Genomic DNA, 19,643 nt, shown 5'->3' on the forward strand with positions numbered 1-19,643 from the left:
TGATGTAGGTTCTACTGCCATGGAAACATGGGTAGGAAATTATGAGCAAAGTATTTGTATTATCCATGTACCTGGCACTCTGTTATTCTAAGCTGGCATGAGTGAGATGGTTCCTTCACCACCAACAAGGTCCATCAATGGAAGTTTTCTCTTAAATATTTTTTTAAGTTGTTCAATCCATATCATGGGAAGTAGCCCCAACCTCCTTGCTCCACATGGTATTGTGACGTCAGCAGTCACTGACAGAAATGTGTTTGAAATACAGTTATTATCTGGATGTCACGAAATAATCATAGAATAAGAATTGCAGAGCTGGAAGAAATGTGAAGAGTATTCCTCTCAACCTATTGCCAAAGCAAGAAATCTGCATGCAAAGCATCCTTGGCGGATGTCCATCCTACCTCTGTTTAAAAACCTCCAGTGAAGGAGTGTCCACCCTGTCACAAGGCAGCCTCTCCTACAGCTGAACAAATTTCCCAGTAATGAAATCCTGCAAAATATAAGGGGCCGACGTCAAGGGCACTGATTTGGTTTCTGAGTCACTGGGAAGCGTTTTCACAGCTTCTTGCTTAATGTGAGCTGTAGCTCTTCAAAGAAAAGAAAAGAAAAACCAACAAGCTGAGGAAAAAACCAAAGCCACATCCTGAAATCAGTGTCCTTTGTTGGGTGGAGAACATGGAGAGGGTTTCATCCATATTAATCTGGATTTTGACATTTATGCAGCCACAGGAGGAACAGGCTGGACAGAAAAAGAATCAGGACCACGAGTTGTTTTTTTTTCTCCGTCTTTCATGCTGGATGACCTACTAAGTTCTTGGCTAGAATTTTATCCTGCTTAGTGGATACACAGCATTTCATGTTTGACTCATCCCTGTTTCCCAACACATGCTATCCAGTCATTTTGTGTATGTTTTTTTGCCACCACTGATAATAATCACCACTAAAATGGTTCAGAGATTAGAAGCCTTTATGTTATAGCCTTGAAGGAAAGCTTGATGGCCTCTGGTATTTAACCTTGCTGAGACATGTTTGTGTAGTCTGTAATACTTTCACGTCGCCTGATGTTTTCCAGACTTTGGTTGGCCATTAATGGGATTATTTTTCGAAAGCTCACTTCATTCTGCATTACCTTGGCCATCAAACTACATTTCTTATGAATTCTTCGGAGGCGCTTTTAGTCTGCTGCAGATGTCATACTGACAACACTATGAGATTTCTGTTTTCTCCCAAAGCAATTCATTTCATTTGATTTACTTTGCCTGTGTTTACGACATCAACATCCCATGCATCTCATAGTTACAGCATGAAAGCAGTCCTTCAAAACTGGAGTCCTGTCAGAAATCTCTTGAGTAAAATATACATGTAGGATCATTCCCAACTTCCTATATCAGTGTAATGCCTATGCAGTAATTGGTTTAGCCCACAGGGTGAGAAATCCTAAAGAAATGGCCTGAGCTCTTTGGTTTTCATTTAGACCACTGGTTCTTAACCTTGGGTTACTCAGGAGTTTTGGACTGCAACTCCCAGAAGCCTTCACCACCAGCTGTCCTGACTGGGGTTTCTGGGAGTTGCAGTTCAAAAGCATCCGAGTAACAAAGGTTAAGAACCACTGATTTAGACCAGTGATTCCCAACCCGGGTCCCCAGATGTTCTTGGACTAAAGCTCCCAGAACTCATCATCACTAGCTGGGCCGGCCAAGATGTCTGGGAGTTGTCCAAGAACATCTGGGGACTCAAGGTTGGAACCACTGAAAGGAGTGGATTTGCCATTCCTCTGAGAGCAGACATATGGGCTCAAATTTAGATAATGGACTTCAAAGTATGTGTACTGGGGGCAAGGGAAGGATGAATTTGATAAAGTAGCCATTATGTATTATGTTTGTATTCTAGTTTTTTAAAGATTTACCTGCTCATTGCATTCCCTACATGTTGTACTTAAAACAACAATGTTTTGAAGACAATAAATACTAATCTGAATTCTGGACATTAGAAGTACAGAGACTTTGTGGAGGGTTTTTGTTTTCCTTTCCAATCACGTTACAACACCTTTCTGATGTATGGAACTGAAAGGACATGTATGTATGAAGCCTCAGACTTATTATTCATTTAAAATATTTTCACCCTGCTTTCCTCCCTAAAAACAACCCAAAGCAGTAGAAGACAATGTTCAAAAGCTAAAACAGTAAGTATACAAAATATTACAAAAGAATAAAACACCACAGTAAAACCATAAAGAAAATCAACACCAAAACACATACAAAGCAACATATACTTCAATCGTTGTTGCTTTTGTTATCTGTTTGTTTTTTAACTGCAAGTCCTTGGAACATTTCTATTGTGTTTGCAATATTCATTTAAAAGTTAGCCTCACTGAACTTTGGAAAGCAATACATCAACCCAGAACATTTTTGCTGCTAGAAGCCAAGGCTAAATAACAATTCCCTTACCTGAGCTACTACTGCACAAGGCTTATAATTCAGGCAGTCATTACAGGAATACAGAATCATATCTTTTCAAAGAGTTTACTTTGGAGTTCCAAAATTCAAAAATAGATAGATACCAAAAAATTAAAATGAAAACGTCCTGTTGAACGTTTCTGTAACTGTGTCGTCCCAGAAGAGGCCATTCTTGATTGAAATGTCATGCTTTCTTTAGTTTAATCCAATTCAAGAGAAATGGGTCTCATGCCTATAAGGAACAAAGTTTTCTGCCTTCGGAAATTAACTTTGTGTGAAATATGTCCAAATATAAAAGGCACTTTAGGGCACGCAGACGTAAATAGTTGCCCTGAAACAACCTTGCAGAATTCCGTCCTCTCCGGAATTACATGGCTATCAATCCCAAGCCACAAGGAGTCCAGAGTCTTCCACTAAAGTGCTTTTTAATTTGAGGGAGACAGCACTCGTGCAATTTATAGGCCTGATGTTTATCAGAAATGTTGAAATGTGTTCTCAGTCTGTATGATTACGCATCTGTTATTCATTCTGCCAGCTTCCTCGATACATCTCCAACACCATACGGCTGCAGCGTTATCTACTTTTGCATTTCTTTTAGATGCACTCTTCTTCATATAAACATAGTTCCCATTTTGAGAAACATGACTTGATAGTAGAATTACCTCGTCAGGACTTAACAAGCGGCATCAGGATCCTAGGAAATCCGGTCATGGCTCCTTGGGAGTTTAAGATAGGAAAGAAGATCAGAAGGATAGACCAATGAGGCGAGCCCAAGACATTTTGCTGCCCGAGGTAAGCAAGAAAAGATTCTACCCATACAAGTCAAAGTGCATAGAACCCCAGAGCCAGTTAAATTAGTCTGGCACATAAAGGAATAAAAATCCATAAGCATGTTTCCATTCCTCTAGCAGTAAAAAATACAAGAAAAAATAAAGTAAGAATTCACTGAGCTTTCATGGTATCGGCTGCCTAAGTTAGCTACATACATATCACCAGAAGGAAGGAAGGAAGGACATCACCAAAATAGATCAAAAGAAGACACCAATTTGTACACAATTGTGTATGCTAATTTAAATACACAGCTGCAAATTAAAAGTGATTTTAATATACTTTTTTTAAGGTAAACTGCATTTTGCCTTGTGTGAGGAAGACTGTGCATCTACTGGGTCTGCTGTGGTTGGGCAACCGTAGGGTGCCCCGTTATGCGCCTGCCAATTCGTCAAATCAGATTTGATAGTCCTGGACGGTCCTTCAAATGGAAGACATCCTCAAAAGAGGAGGGTCATTGATAAAAGAGGGCACATGATTTCTCTACTGTTCCCCAAGGTGGCAGCTTCACTCTACTCAATGTCTACTCGATGTCTCTCTACTCTCTACTCACTCTACTCTCTGGCCCAGAGAGAAGGAAAATCCAGTTCCTGTTTGAAGAGAAGGAAGGAGGGGACACAGCACAGTAGCTGTTCCAGGAGAAGGGGCACGTCTCCCTAGTCCTTCCTGGAATGCTGGCCATATAAGTGGTGAGGCACTATTGTTCAGACCTGCAAAACGTGGCAGCACAACAGTCATGAAGAAAGAACACTAGCCCCCAGTCCCCTGAGGTGACAGAACTAGCCTTTGCCAGCTTCTGTAATAGAGGTTATGCTGTCTTAGTGTGGGTGATGAACAGTATACAAATATGGATATATATATATATATTTCAAAGATTCCATTCACATAAATTCTTTTAATATGCTATCAGATTTGCATAGTCAAGGGCCCAGTTACAAACTTTCTCAAACCTGGCAGCCCCAACTATAAAGATTTACTGTGTTCCCAGCACGGTCCTGTCACTAGATATTTCATAAATACACATGCCACCAGATAATCAGTCTCTTTTACGATGTTGTTGTTCCATTTGGGGCTTTATAAGAGTCCTCGATCATATGACAGTGATGAAATGACAACAGCTCCCCCACCTCACCGCCAAAAGCCAAGGGAGGCACGTTCTCTATGGGAGCGATGAATTACGTATTCTTCTCCTTTCCATCCTTAGGCAGTGTTTTGATTGGGCTATATTTAACCTCTAGCAAGAAGTTCATCATCTTTGCCGAAGCTGAGAATTGTGAAATTAAAGACTGCTCTTGAAGTTTCAAACACTGTTGTTACGGTAATAAGAAAAGCACCCCTTGACCTTGCAAAGGCAGCCATTACTGCAGCTTCCCAATCCTGGATCAAAGTAAACATTTGTGGCCATTTCTCCCATAGGCCTCTGTGCAGTATTCTTAAAGCCTGGGTGCTCGTTCTGAGCAGCCTGCAGTTTTTAAGGCAGAGGTAAGTGTGATAAGTGGAATTAAAGTGGTGGCCATAAGAGCAACTAAAGGGAGCCGGAGAGAAAGGAAGTGACTTATACCCTAAAAGTCTTATGTCCACCATGGAGTTTCAGAATACTTTTTTCAGACTGCAGTGCCCAAGCCATGCTGGCTAGCCAGGACAGATTGCTCCACTGACCCCCTTGGGTTGCCTCTAATAATTGTTTTGGTTTGCAGCCAGGATGGTAATGATTAACAGCTCACATTTTAGCTACCTACGCACCTTAAATTATACGTCCCTGAGATGCAACCGCTGGGGCAATCAGAGCAATATTCTTGGCTTGTTTTCTTTAATGGATGATTGGTAGAACTGTCAAAAATCATGGGAGGGGGAGACTTTTAGCCTCCCATCCCCAACAACAGTGATGGTCCCAAACAGGACTGAGGCACCCCAGTGATATAAACTTCACATTAAATATTCAAAGAAGCATGTACTTTGTCCCTAGGTAAACTGAATTCTGAGTAAGCACGTGGAGTCCCTGGAATTAATTCCTCATCACTCAGAAGTTGGAAACACACATAGAATAAGGAAAACACTGCTGCTGTTGCTATTTATTTTCTTTTATGATACATTTTGGTCTAGTTAGATCCGAGGCCTACCTGTTGAGGATAAAAACCACACAAGAGATGAAAGGAACCATATAGCTTTCAGATTTTAAAAAACACTAAAAGCTATATTTGTGAAGCTATATTAATACAATCTTTTTTTAAAAAAAGGCTTCTCATGTTTGTGGCCATAACAGAGGGTATCCCTCAAATTGTGCGATCTGGCACCCATCCTGCTTGGTCCCCAAGTAAGCCATGTCCTCATGGACCCTATGAGTCCTCCAGCAACAAATTGTTTCAGTTCTTTGGAATATAATTATTTCTCATGTTTCTGATTTCCAGTGATATGAGGAAAAAACGGTATGAGCAAGAAACACATTATTCAAGTCCTACGACACATTAGGAAGCACAACCTTCTGCTGCTCCATGCTGTGACAGCATGGAGCAAGATGAAATTGTCATTATCAATGCCATCTGGCTGCTGATGTAAATATCCAACATGACACACCCCATTAAACAGTTTTGTCTGCAGTGTGACATCATTTCACAGACAAAACAGTTCGGTTACCCTAAAAGCCCTTGAGAAGCAATTGCATATTTTCTGGGATGCAACCCGAATAGAACGCTTCTTTTGATCTTCAGTGTCTAAACAGTAAACAAACATGCAACTTTTGATCTTGCCCTCATTGGGTCAAACAGAATCATAGAATAATGGAGTTGAATTGGGCCAATAAGGACATCAAATCCAACCCCCTGCTCAATGTAGGAGTCCAAATCAAAGCAGATCTGACAGATGGTTGTCCAATTTCTTCTTGAGTGCCTCCAGTGTTGGAGCGCTCACCATCTCCCGAAGTAAATGTTTCTATTGTTGTACTGCTCTAACAGTCAGGATGTTTTTCCTGACAATGAGCCTAAATCTGGTTTCCTGCAACTTGAGTCAATTATTACGTGTCCTGAACTCAGGGATGATTGAGAACAGATTCTGCCCTTCTCTGTATGACTACCTTTCAAGTATTTGAAAAATACTATAATATCTTCTGTTAGTCTCCTTTTTTCAAGACTAAATATACCCAGTTCTTCCAGTCTTTTTTCAAAGGGCCTGATTTCCTGCCTCCTAATCATCCTCATTGCCTTTCTCTGAACTGTTCCAATTAGTCAGCATCCTTCTTGAAGTGTGGTGTCCAGAACTGGATTTGAAGACTACACTTCTATTAATCCAGCCTAAAGGAGCATTGGCCTTTTTCCAGCCACGTTGTACTGTTAGCTCATATCAGTTTGTGACCTACAACAATTCCAGGATCTTTTTCACTCATAGTATTACTGAGCCAAGTATCCCCCATCTTGTAACTGGGAGTTTGGGGGTTTCTTTTTTCCTCCCTAGTTGTAGAACTTTGCACTTATCTTTGTTTATTTCTTTATTTCATTAGCTTTATATACTGCCCCATTAGTGCAATGCACTCCTCTGGCTGGTTCACAATAAGTGTGGACTTCTACCGGGCCCAGAGTTGAGCATTTTCACAAGCAGGTATATCTCCAAGTATGTAGTTTTATTGTCAAAAGGGATCCTGGTGGTCTTGTCCTGAGATCTTGACAAAAGTTACCCTGCAATGCGTCATAGGTATTTTGTCCTTGTTTCACCCCTTCCCTCCTCCACGTTTTCTGAGCTGCATGGATCACCCAGAGGGTTTGGGATCTGAGCCTGAAGCGGACGTTTTTACATGTCTACTGCTATGCAGATTCTACAGTCCACTTCCACAATCTTTATTTAAGCATTTTGATTTAAAACAGCCTCCCACAGATGAGAAAATATATATATATATCTCCAAAAACGAACAGTTGAGGAATAATTTTGAATATATGCTAATCATTTAGATCTCCTGGTGATTTCCAGCATTAGCTTATTCCTATGATAAAATATATCAGGGGAAATAAGTATGAAATACATGCAACATGATAACTAGAAACTATTTAAATCTGTTTTTTTTAAATAAAAAAAAACCCACTTCAGAAGTCAATGGCTGTACAAAAACAACATTCTCATAACGTTCAGAAAATAGGACTCATGACAGCATTAGTTTTATAAATTTGTCCCTAAACTACACAACATTAGCACAACATGAACTGCTGGATAGCTCGGTGGTTTAGATAGAGATTGGGAGCTGGATTCCCCACTGGGCCTCCTTGAGAGGGGCTGTACTCGATGATCCATAAGATCCCTTCCAGCTCTGCAGTTCTAAGATTATCAAGAATATTGTCACGGATGCTTATATAAGGAATTGTCCCAGTCCAGGTAAAATTAGGCAAGATTTCTAACCCACTTCTAATTAGGCAGAAATTCATTTCATTTGGGGTTTTAAAATCAGAATTTACAAAAATTAAAAAAAAATTCAAATGCAAGTGGAAATAAAAATCATATACTTGCCCAGCTCTTCAGAATGGCTGAGAATTTTCTTCTTCTTCTTTACATCGGAATTTAGCATAAATTGCAAAATAATAATAATAATAACATGGGAGAAAACAAGACTAACAGATTTGTCTTTTCCCAATCCTGATGATGTACTATGAAAAGCAGAATCCACAAAAGCAAAAAGCATAAATATAAGTATGCATTTCACATATCTGCTTTATAAAACTGTCAGATTTGCATATTCAAAAGCCTAGTTATAAGTTACTGTATCTCAAATCTACCGCCCCTGGATTGACAAAATTTACTGTGTTCTCAACACAGCTTTATAACTGGAAGTCACAGTTAGAATCATGCTACGTGGGTAGATATTTTTTTCTTAATGAAGGGGAGAACACTCAGAGTGTGTGGGCCTGGAAGCAATGATTCAATTGATCTGATGATTTTCAGGTGTTGTTATTTGTTCTACACTCTTTCTGGGGTGTGGCACATCATATCCTGTGAACTGAGCTAGAAGAAGGCATCTATAGGGGACTGCCCCATACACTTGCCTGGATGAGAAGGCGAGCCACTGAACAAGCCTTGCCTCTTTATTCTGTGCTGACTCAGTTGGTGGCAGTGGTACTCCCAGCTCTGCAAGGTTAAAGCTTCAGCATTGGGGGACAGGATGTTCCCCAGGCTAGTGACTCTGAGCGGTAGTAGGCATCTAGGGAAGGGTGTGGCACCTGACTACTGGAGCGGTGTAATCAACATCTATCCAGTAAGTTAACAATTCACTCTCCAACCTGTATAAGTGTCTGGGTCATTGAGGATGTCCAGCTTCAGGTTCTACCCCTGCTCACAAGTAACTGCTGTTGGGGTAGCTGTCTTCCCCCCCACCAGAGGTCACCCTTGAGCTAGGCTGGGAAAAGCAAGGTAGGTCCCTTTCCACTTGTAAGTACTGCTCAACCTGGGCCCCGTCAGCCCTGGTAGGTTGGAGACCATGATCCTGATATGTTGGAGCTAAATCCCAGAGGGTCTCCTGTCCCCCTTGGTCCGGTTGGGGGCTGTGGCACAGATGGCCCATAGGGCACAGGCAAGGGAGGGTGGAATGAGTGCCCCCACCCCATGATAGGTAGCAATGAGGAGGCTCTCTGCCTCCAGGACCTCTCAAGCCCACCAGCCCTGTCTCCCTTCCCCAAACTGTGCTCCCACTTTCCTGCCATCGAGAGGACCCTCAGGGCCATTGGATTGAACCCCCCCACAGGCTTGGCAACTGCCTCCTGTGAATGGCCCTCCATCCTCCTTTGCCCATCCCCTTCCTGGAGAAGCAGGTGCCATGGACTAGGATATCTGGTGAGACACCGCCAGTTGCCTTTGTTACAGTGGTGCTCTGACCTGTCACATCTGTTGTCCTGTCCTTGGTGCTCAGTTCTCTGCCAGTCTTCTTTCCTTCTTCTCTTGCTTACATTGTTCTCTCCACTCCTTACATCTCAACTGCTACCTGGCCCCATCTCTATGTGTCTTTTTACTTCCTCCTGTGTCTCTGCCTCTTCCTGTCCCTTTGCAGCCCCTCACCTTGCTCCCTGTTGGTCACTCTGCTGATGTCTCTGGGTTGTGATGGCAGCATGCCGTGAAGCCATCAGTTCCATGAGCCACAGCAGCTGAGATCTGGGCTCCCAAATCTTCCTCAAAGGATAGGCAGCAGCCGCAGCAGCAGGCCCTTTCGCCTCTTCACAGGTGGTTCAATTGGTTCGTGGTTTTAAGTTATAAAATGCAGTAGGGCCTTTGGGACAGCAAAAGCTCCTCTTCAAACTACTGCTCATTGGTTGCAGCTCCCAGGATTCTGCCTGTGGAAATTCCTAGAGAATTCTGGTGAGTGTAGTCCAAAGAAACAAATAAACATCTAATGTGATGAGTATTTTAGATAAACATCTAGCATGAAAACCCTAAATTAAAAACACCACCTTTCCATTCTGTTGCTCTAAGGACAAAACAAACAAATAAGTTTTGACAGGTGAAAATGTAAACTTCTATATTTACAGGGGGGAAAAACAGATATACAAATATAGGATAACTGGCTTGGTACTAGTCAATGTGAAAAGGATCTAGAGTTTATTTGTTTGTTTGTTTGTTTGTTTGTTTGTTGCTATCACATCACCCTTGGATCAACAGGGTGATGGGTGGCCAAAAAAAAAGTAAAGGCAGTTTTCAAGGGAAGTATAGTATAGTATTGACATCAAAGAAAGTAACAATACCATTCAATACCATTCTATCCTGCTTTGGTCAGACCTGACCTGGAATACAGTGTCCAGTTTTGGGCACCAAAGTTTAAGAATAATACTGACGAGCTGGGCCATGTCCAAAGGAGGCCAACCAGGAGGGTGAAAGATCTGTGAGGAATGCTTGAAGGATCTGGGTGTATTTAATCTGGAGAAGACCAAGAAGGTTTAAATATTTGAAGGGCTGTCCCATGGAAGCTGGCACAAGTTTGTTTTCTGTAGCTCAACAGAGTAGGACCCACAGCAATGGATTCAAATGACAACAAAAGAGATTTCACTTAAACATTAGGAAACTTTATTTTGACAATAAAACTGTCTGGCAGTGGAATGGATTCCCTCGGGGGATGGCGGATTCTTCTTCATCCGCGTTTTTTTAAACAGAGGCTGGATTTCCACCTGTGCTTCAGCTATCAATTTCTTTTCACCAGGAGTTGGTCACTCTAAAGGACCTGAGGGGTTCCCTTCAGCTCTACAGGTCTCTCAGTCTATGAGAAGTCAGAAAATGCTATATTCATCCTGGATGCATTCATTCTGTAGTTTCCTTCCCCCCCCCCCCACCTTTGGCTTTTGCTCTTTCGTACTTTCTGTAGAACGGTGTGAGGAAAGCCAGGTTCACCAAGTGGATATAGGTCAACAGCAGAGGCCCAGTCCAGGTTTGCTGAAACAAGCTGCAATCTCTTTCTAATAAACCTAATCTTCAGTGGTAAAACAACACACCCCAACAGAGCAGAATGGCTAGCTATAAAGAAAATAATGCCCCCGACTCTTTTTCCAAGATAATCTACTAGCCTGCCCTTACCCTGCCCTTATTCAAGAACATGCTTCCCAAAGAACACTGACTACTGTTGTGCCTGTGGTCATTTTACTATTCAAATGATTAGTGTCTCAAAACTTTGCGAATTCCCATCCACACCAAATTATGTACAGTATTCATAATTCCAGTTAAATTGCTCTGTGGGTGTCGGCAGAGATCTGAAAAGAGGTGACAGGCTTGGTTTGCACACAAAACCCATGCAGAAGGCAAACAGGATATTTGTATTGCCCAAAACACACTGCAGCATTTTTCATGCAACACAATCATTTAAAATTGCCCAGTATAGATTCTTCTTGGATGCAGCCAACAGAGAGAGAGAGAGAGCATTTTTTATGAGAGGAGTGTAGACAGAAGTAGAGTATGCTGATATATAAACAAGGAAAGGATTTTCATTTCAAAGGAGCATGGGACAGGTGGTCTCACTGCCTATTAGATTCTACAGAGGGAGTGTCTCAAACAATTACCTATCCCATGCTCCCGCGAAAATCCCACGAAGCCTTCTATGACTACAAGGCACAACGCTGAGCGGTTTCTTTCCTCTTGAAAAGGCCAATATAATGGCGAAGGAGGCCCACATGGAAGTAAGAAAAAAGCATCTCTTCAAACTTTAGTTCATGGGCTGAAACTCCTAAGATTCTGCCTGTGGGGATTCCTGGAGAATTCTGGGGGTTGTAGTCCAAAAGAAACAAAAGTCCCATTCCTAATCAGGGGCAGGACACTTTTAAGAGTTGGCAAGGGAATCCCAGCAAGCACTGCTGTCCCAGTCCCTGCGAGTGAGGCTACCCCTGCCCCAAGCCTCTTGTTGACTTCCTTTGAAGGTGCGGAAGCCTCATCCTATCTTTTAGATGCCATCCCAAGGCCGGAAGGGATGTTGTGCTTTGCCACAGCAGGGGTCACATCTTTGCCATGCACTTGAAAGTGCTACCCAGAATAATACCAAATGCTGCCATTAGGTGATTCCAGAGAGGGGGACCCAGGCTGTCAGATGATGTGACTTCAGCTCATGGGGGTTTGCCCTTCTGTCCTCCTCTGTTTTCTGGTGCAACACATTGCCAACTACATTTACAGAAATGTCTGAGGAAGTGGACTTGTCCACAAAAGCTCACATTAAAATATAACAGTCTTTAAGATGCCACCACCTATTTGTTGTCTTTACTTTTTCTTTTTCTTTGGGTTTTGCACAAAATGGAAACTACTATTTTTGCTCACCTTAAATCTAAACCATGACTTACACTGCTGAGAGAGAATTTGAGATGTAGATCCTGCAGGAATAAGCTCAGCAATTGAACACATATTTTTCATTCATTTCCTGTCACCTGTTGGCTTCTGCTGAGGGGGGTTAGGAAAGAATTCTGCCCGACAACTCTAAGGAGCTGCTGTCAATCAGTGTGGACTTGAAGTGAGCAAATGTGGCCCTCCAGGAGTTGTTAGAAAGCAACTTCTGTCATCTTTCACCACTGGCACTACTGGCCAGGGTTGACAGGGGTTATAGCCTGACAACATCTGGAGAGCCACAAGTTGCTCAGCCCTCATGTCCATTGTTGGACACTCTCCTCTAAAAGTAAGGCCAGAGGGCCTTTCGGGCCGTGTGAAAAGAAGAGCAGGGAAACATGTTCGTGTCAGACCCAAGTTAGCAAGAGCAGCTGAGCCTTGCATGACATCTTTGGCTGCCAGGACAAGCCAGGGGCTACTTAGTTAGGTTAGGGTTTTATGCTTCTTAAAAGCCAGATGTTGTTCAGGAGACTGTAATCAATAATGTGAACTGAAGACATCGGTGTGCCCTGCCATTTCCCATATTCAAAAGAGAATATCTGAATCTCTGGGATTTGGGTCTGAGTAAACTCATTCATTCTCTGCAGGCTTTGAATGATCTACAAAGAAAGTTCTTCAAAGCACATGTGCGTAAGAGGCAATGTTCTCTCATTTATTTATTTTTTTGCTGATTTCTCGGGGGGGGGGACCATGTCTTGCCTGCTACCATCCTTCACTGACTTCTCTCTCCTTTTCTTTCAATTTCTATCCCATTTCTTCCTGATGCCACTGAATTCTATCTTCTGTTGCATCCCAACAGCCAACACAATGTGCAGGAGAGAAAAGATAGCTGCTGTTGTCGGTGGTGGTGGATTGCTTTTTCGCAGGACACAATGTGACCAGAATTTGCCCTAAGCAGATGAAAGGTTTATGGGAAAGCATAGCTTTTGCTAAATACAGTTGCTGGTTAAAATCTTTTACTGCAATGATACAAATAGCATAACTTTTAAAGTTGCCATAAGTTAAGAAACCTCCATAGGCATTATCAGTTACACACTATTGCATGACTCAACATGCAATAGATTTTGGAGCTTTCTTGACTTAACATCAGTCAGCTTCCAAAAGTTATGTCATTTGCATAGCTGTGCAACAAGATTTCAGCCATTGTGTAATAATCATCATTTTGGACCAAGATTTGGCAGATCTAGGTGCCATTTCTCCCTCAGCTATGAAGCTAATTGAACGATGTTAGGCCAGTCTTTTGCAGCCTGACCTACTTCACAAGGTTCTTGACAAGATAAAGTGGGGAGGAAAAAAGGTATATATGACTCACAAGCTTATGGGTAAGAGTAATATAAATAGTGTAGCAGAAGTTGCTAATCATGTCCATTAAGGTTGCCCAATAAAACTATGAGCCCAAGCAGACACATGTCTTCCTCTCTTCCTGTTTCTCTCTGTCCTTTTTAATCTTAAAGGTTGCATAATATTCTGCATTGGTTTTGCTGCAACAGCCTACTGGGACATCTCCCTGATTTTTCAGTAATGAACGGCTGCCTTGGTCCCATCTCTTGGACATTCACGTGACCAAAGCAAAGCAAAAACAAAGTGTGCTGCTTATACTCTGCCCCATAGTGCTTAAAACACTCTCTGGGTGGTTTACAATTTAATTATGCAGGCTACGCATTGTCCCCACCCCTTCAAAAAGCAAGCTGGGTATTCAATTTACCAACCTCAGAAGAATGGAAGGCTGAGTGAACCTCAATCTGGCTGCCTGGGATTGAACCCGGGCTGTGAGAAGAATTTTGGCTGCAGTACAAGGCTGACCACAGCTGTAATAACCAATTATCTGTTCTGTATCATTTGGCCTTAATTCTTGTGCCGGTGAGCAGAAATGTCCAGCAAAACTTTGTGGTTACATGATGACTTAAAAGTGGGCAAATGTTTTGAATACAAATCCAACATTTCTCATAATATAATGTCAAACAATATCAGTGTTTGGCAGCCTCTGCTGGCTGTCGAGTGGGCAAAGCTGTATTAAAGAACATGTCCTTTTCTCATAAGAAGTAAGGGCTCAGAGTCACTTACATACATTTCCCAGGCTCTCTGCTATTAAGAGCGCTTACAAAGCCAGACTGTTTTTGTTTTAAAAATAGAAGGGAACTCACTCACAATTAGATGTGCGTACAAACACAGTCTGCCAACAAAAGTCCGAATAGTCAAAGCTACGGTTTTTCCTGTTGTGATGTATGGAAGTGAGAGTTGGACCATAAAGAAAGCAGACCGCCGAAGAATTGATGCCTTTGAATTGTGGTGCTGGAGGAGGCTCTTGAGAATCCCCTGGACTGCAAGGAGAACAAACCTATCAGTTCTAAAGGAAATCAACCCTGAATGCTCACTTGAAGGACAGATCCTGAAGCTGAGGCTCCAGTACTTTGGCCATCTCATGAGAAGAAAAGAGTCCTTGGAAAAAACCTTGATGTTAGGAAGGTGTGATGGCAAGAGGAGAAGGGGACGACCAAGGATGAGATGGCTGGACAGTGTCTGCGAAGCAACCAACATGAACCTGACACAACTCCGGGAGGCAGTAGAAGACAGGAGGGCCTGGCGTGCTCTGGTCCATGGGGTCACGAAGAGTCGGACACGACTAAACGACTAAACACACACACAAACACAGTCTGTCATTTAGAAAGCTCTTCCCACTCTTCAGTTTAGCACTTGAGAAGCTATTGTGCAAACAGGCTCCCAAAGGTATGAGAACTTGCTATACAGGTTTAAATTGTCTTCCAGTCCATCCTGAATTGGCGGATCATGATTTCCTCGGCGCTAGGAGAATTCCCAGTTCAAAACCCTGAAGTTAAAAGGAGATTTGTAGCTCCACACAAAATATAATAAAATAACCTACAGTAACATAATCCGGGGGGGGGGGGGGGAACACGGCACATCTGTACTAAATCTGAATTCCTTTTCAAATGCCAACCAGCTTGGTCGAATGCCATTGTTTTTGCTTCCAACATCACATCTGGAGCTAAAGCCAGAGGTTTTGTTTCCTGAATTCTAATTATGTCATCTTCAAAGGTCACCCAGAAGGAAGGATGGCAGAAGAGTCTGCATATAAAGCCAGGGATGAGTTTAAAGAGTGTCATGAAATCAGCAAGATTGTCTCTAAGCTTTTGACCCAAAGAAAGGAGACATCGTGCAAGGGAAGAGGTTTTCCAGCCAAAATCTCTGAAGGCATGTTGGTAATGTGAAGGGAGTGGTAGGAAACATTAGGACAGTATATTAAATTTTGGCTCCACGCGCCTCTGAATGAGAAAAGCAATGAACGGAGCAGCCAAAAACGCTGCATCCCAGACTCAGAAAATCAGTTCAGTGATTTAAAACATTCAGCTGCATCTCAGGAATGCCTGCGAGAACGTCTGCGCTTTTCTCACAGGCAAGCTTAAAACGAGCATCGCCAAAAGACAACAGCCTGGAGAATGTCAATACTATTCCCACTTCCCCCTGGAATCAAGGAGCAAATTCCTATCACAACATCAATTTCAATCCTTCCGTGTCCTGGGATGCAAGTGAAGCAGCCAATATTACAAGGCTATCACAGGGCACTGCCTCACACGGCATTCTTAGGCAGCTGTCAGGACTCCAAGAGGACCCACCATTGAGGCCTTAATGTCCCTCATGGCCTTGGAGGTCCATGGAGAAGGTAAGGGGTGACTAGGTCCATGTGCCCAGACCTGCCTAATGGACTGCTGCAGAACCTAGAAAAGTTACTTTTGTGGACTGTACCCCACACTGGCTATGTTGAACTGTAGGCTAAGAAGCATCTCCAAGCTACTTTTCAAAGGCTAACCCACACTCTGCCTGGAGGACACGTCATCTAATATGATGCCACCCCAGAACCAAGGGTAGGGTCCAATTCTTCAGCAATGCCCTTGCATCACTTGGCTGTAAAAACACATATCAGTCCAGGAGTTCAATGTAAGAAGTGTCTTCTCTTCCCCCACTGAATGCTTGGGGCTTGGTATATAGCAGAAATCTAGATCTCTATTTGGAATGCATAACAATTTTCACTTCCTTTCTTTTCTAGCTCTTTCGGGAGTGCCTCTTTTGGGTCATTCCCCCTCCCCATTTTCATATTGTTTGCACACTCGTCCTTTCATTTATACACCAAAGGGAAAGCATTTTTGAACTTGTTTCATTTTGTGATTTCCCCATTCATGTTTTCGGGCACTCCAAAAACCCTAAAGAACCCTTTAGAAACTACTCCAAAAATAACAAGCTACCATCTCGTTGTACAAACACAACTTCAGTCCAGGAGCTCAAGATATGAAGTCCATTCTGTTTCCCCAATGAACTCATGGGACACAGATTTCTCTGAAGGAGCAAAAATAAGGAGGATGGAGGATTCATGTGCATTTTATCAATTCATTAACCGGGATCTTCTTTGCTTGTGCTACATGCACATTCATCCATTGTGTGAGCAGTTGTGCTCATGTGAGACATACTGAAAGGTGTATTCATTACCCACATGCACAAGCAAATGCATTTGTTGTTTTAAAGAAGACATCTCCACTTGTGCCACAGAAGCCGGAGATCACATCAGAGTCTCTCTCCCTCCCCCCCCCGGCTTCCAAAGAACAGAGTGATCACAGATTCTTATTTTCACAATAGTAGGTCCCCACCCAAAGAGCAGAGAAACAACAGCTTGGTAAGAAAACATTTCTCACAGGATGCCATGAGAACACAGATCGCTTTTTGCATTTAAATACAGAACCCAATCTCATTAAAAAAATAGGTGCTATTTGAGAAGTAGACAATATTGAGATTACTAACCATGTCCAAATCACTATCATAATTAGAAAACAGAAATTAAGTACTGTGTTGATTCTGGCAGAACTGTTGCTTCACGTGCCTATTCTACTTAAAAATCACACTATTTTTTGTTTTGTTTTAATGACTCGTATCCTATTGTGTAGCTCCCACTGCATAACAGGAGTGTAATCACTGGTAGCAGCAGACTGCCATCAATGAAAGAGTTCCTTTTTTCAATTTTGGGGTGCATGTGACTTTACATCATTGGATGTGAATGTGCTAACCTTAAAATAAAGAAAAGAACTCTTTAGTAAGTAACAAGTGGCCAGTGACGTCAGTCCCCTTGCACAGACAAGGCTATGCAACAGGATACTGGCTAAACTAATGGGAAGAGAAATGTCCCCTTCTTTGCCAAACAAATAACCTGTTTACTCACCTGGTTTCCTATCTATTTATTCCCCAACTGGCTATGTTTTTTTTCCAATTAAATCTTCCTGAAAATAATCACTTCAAGCAGTTGTAGATCATATAGCTTGTAGGATGGAGTCCTAAAACCCTGTTATCAGTCAGAGTTGGCCATTTGATAATGTCACTGAAAGCAAATCCAAGCCAACTGAGAGTGAGGGCAATAGTTTGTCTGCCCTGCAGACTTTGCTCTGTCTTGGCTCAGACTGCCAGGCCAATGCTTCCCATCTGACCCTCTAGTTTCATTGCCGACCTTTACTGTTGTTAGTTATATGGCCAATACACCCAAGACTATGTTTTTCTATGAATATCATTCACTACCTACATACATCCCTGCCGCTCATAGCCAGGAAAGTCTAGTTACTGCTTTCTCTACTCTAAGCGAGGCAGCCATCAATTCTGCACTGTGATTAAATACTTTCACCCTTTTTCAATGTCACCTCTGGAAAGTGACTGAAGGAGCAACTGCTTCTGCCATTACTAGACAAGTTTGCAAGAAGCTACCTTCCCTTTGTTCCAGATAAGGCCTAATTCGAATTCATTCCTAATATTTTTTCCCTGACAGATCTATGCAACTTTCTCTTGTTTTACTAATCTCATTACTTGCCAGAGTGAATTTCTATGGGAACAGAATATTATACTTTCTCAGCTTCAACATTTTATGGTCGACTTAAGATTTCACTGCTAGAATTCCCCACAATCTTGCCATGTCCCATAAGTATACAAAATAAGAATGCATACTTTTATGATCTCATCACAATCAAAGCATAACTGTGTTAGATGAGCCTGAATAAGCCACTTCTTCATTAGACCAGAAGAAAATTCTGTTGGATCAGACAAAAGTCCATCTCATCCTGCATTTTTGCACAAAACTATCCAGTGAATCAGCTCCACATTACGCCCTCCAGATGTGTTGGACATAGCAGTTTCCAAGCAAATCAGCCTCATAAAAAATTCCAGTCTTTGCTCTAATGATGCTACTTAATTTTCAGTGCTGTTTTGTAGCCAAAGAAATGCAACACACTCCATCATTTTAAGGATGTCTGACAAATATTGGGTTACATTTTACAGTAATATGATATACCTAACAAATTGCATCTAAAGAAAGTAAGCTACAGGACTTATCTAGGTGCAAATAACCACATTATTTGATTCTTCTTATAATTGCTGATGACATTTACTTGCAAAGATTGATACCTTATGAATCTACAATGAAATGTATGTCATGTCAGGATGTTGTAGAACTCCTGCTTACACATGAAAGAATCACCAGCAACATTGCCTTATGACCCTGCCACAGTCCCATCTTGACAATGGCCCTTTCCCTACGTCCTAGCCTTATTCTCCATTCTTTTGCCCATCCTTCCTCCATGTCCCCCATTTCTACTACTCCTTTCTTCTCTCCCAATCAAGCATGGGATACTTGAGTTGGAACTTCAAATGATATGCCAGTTCTTTTTTTCATTTCCACAATGAGACTAGCTAATTCACCCTAAGCAATTAAGAGCCTTTGAGATGAGAAGGTTTTAGAGAAATAAACAATCAACAATCCAGTGCAGAGGACCACTGAGGATCATTAAATAAATAAATAAATAAATAAATAAATAAATAAATAAATAAATAAATAAATAAATAAATAAATAAATAAATAAATAAATTCTCTACTCTAAGCAAGGCAGCCATCAATTCTGCACTGTGATTAAACACTTTCATCCTTTTTCAAAGTTAAATTTATTTATTTGTTTGTTTGTTTGTTTGTTTGTTTGTTTGTTTTCTAGAGGATGTCCCCAAAGTTTTTCAATGAGACAGTCAAAACCAGCTGATTTTCAAAGAAAATTATGTCTGAAGCATGCCTCTTTTGCAATCAATGATAGTGCTAATCCCTCACACACACACACACACACACACACACACACACACACACAATCTAGCAAACAACCTTATTTTTCAAGGTGACTCCAACTTTTGAAAAAAGTGGTGTTGAAATAAGTTGATTTTGAAATTTGATTAGGACTGGAACAAGTCTCCCGTCAAGAGTTAAGAGCAGTGGCTGTCAATGATAGTGTTTTTTTCTCCATCCACCCAACCAAACTAAACAAGAGCAAAAAAAAAAAAAAAGAGCAAGAGGAGTGAGACACTTTGTGCAGCACCTCATTGGTGACATCATCAACCATGCTCAAAGACATACCTGACATAGGCATGGAAGCCGCTCAACCACAACATACAATATTGACACAAAGTAGGGAAGAACACACTGCAGTAAAATATCCAACAACAACAAAAACTATC

Source organism: Pogona vitticeps, chromosome 2, assembly GCF_051106095.1.
Source record: "Pogona vitticeps strain Pit_001003342236 chromosome 2, PviZW2.1, whole genome shotgun sequence".
Lineage (NCBI taxonomy): Eukaryota > Metazoa > Chordata > Lepidosauria > Squamata > Agamidae > Pogona > Pogona vitticeps.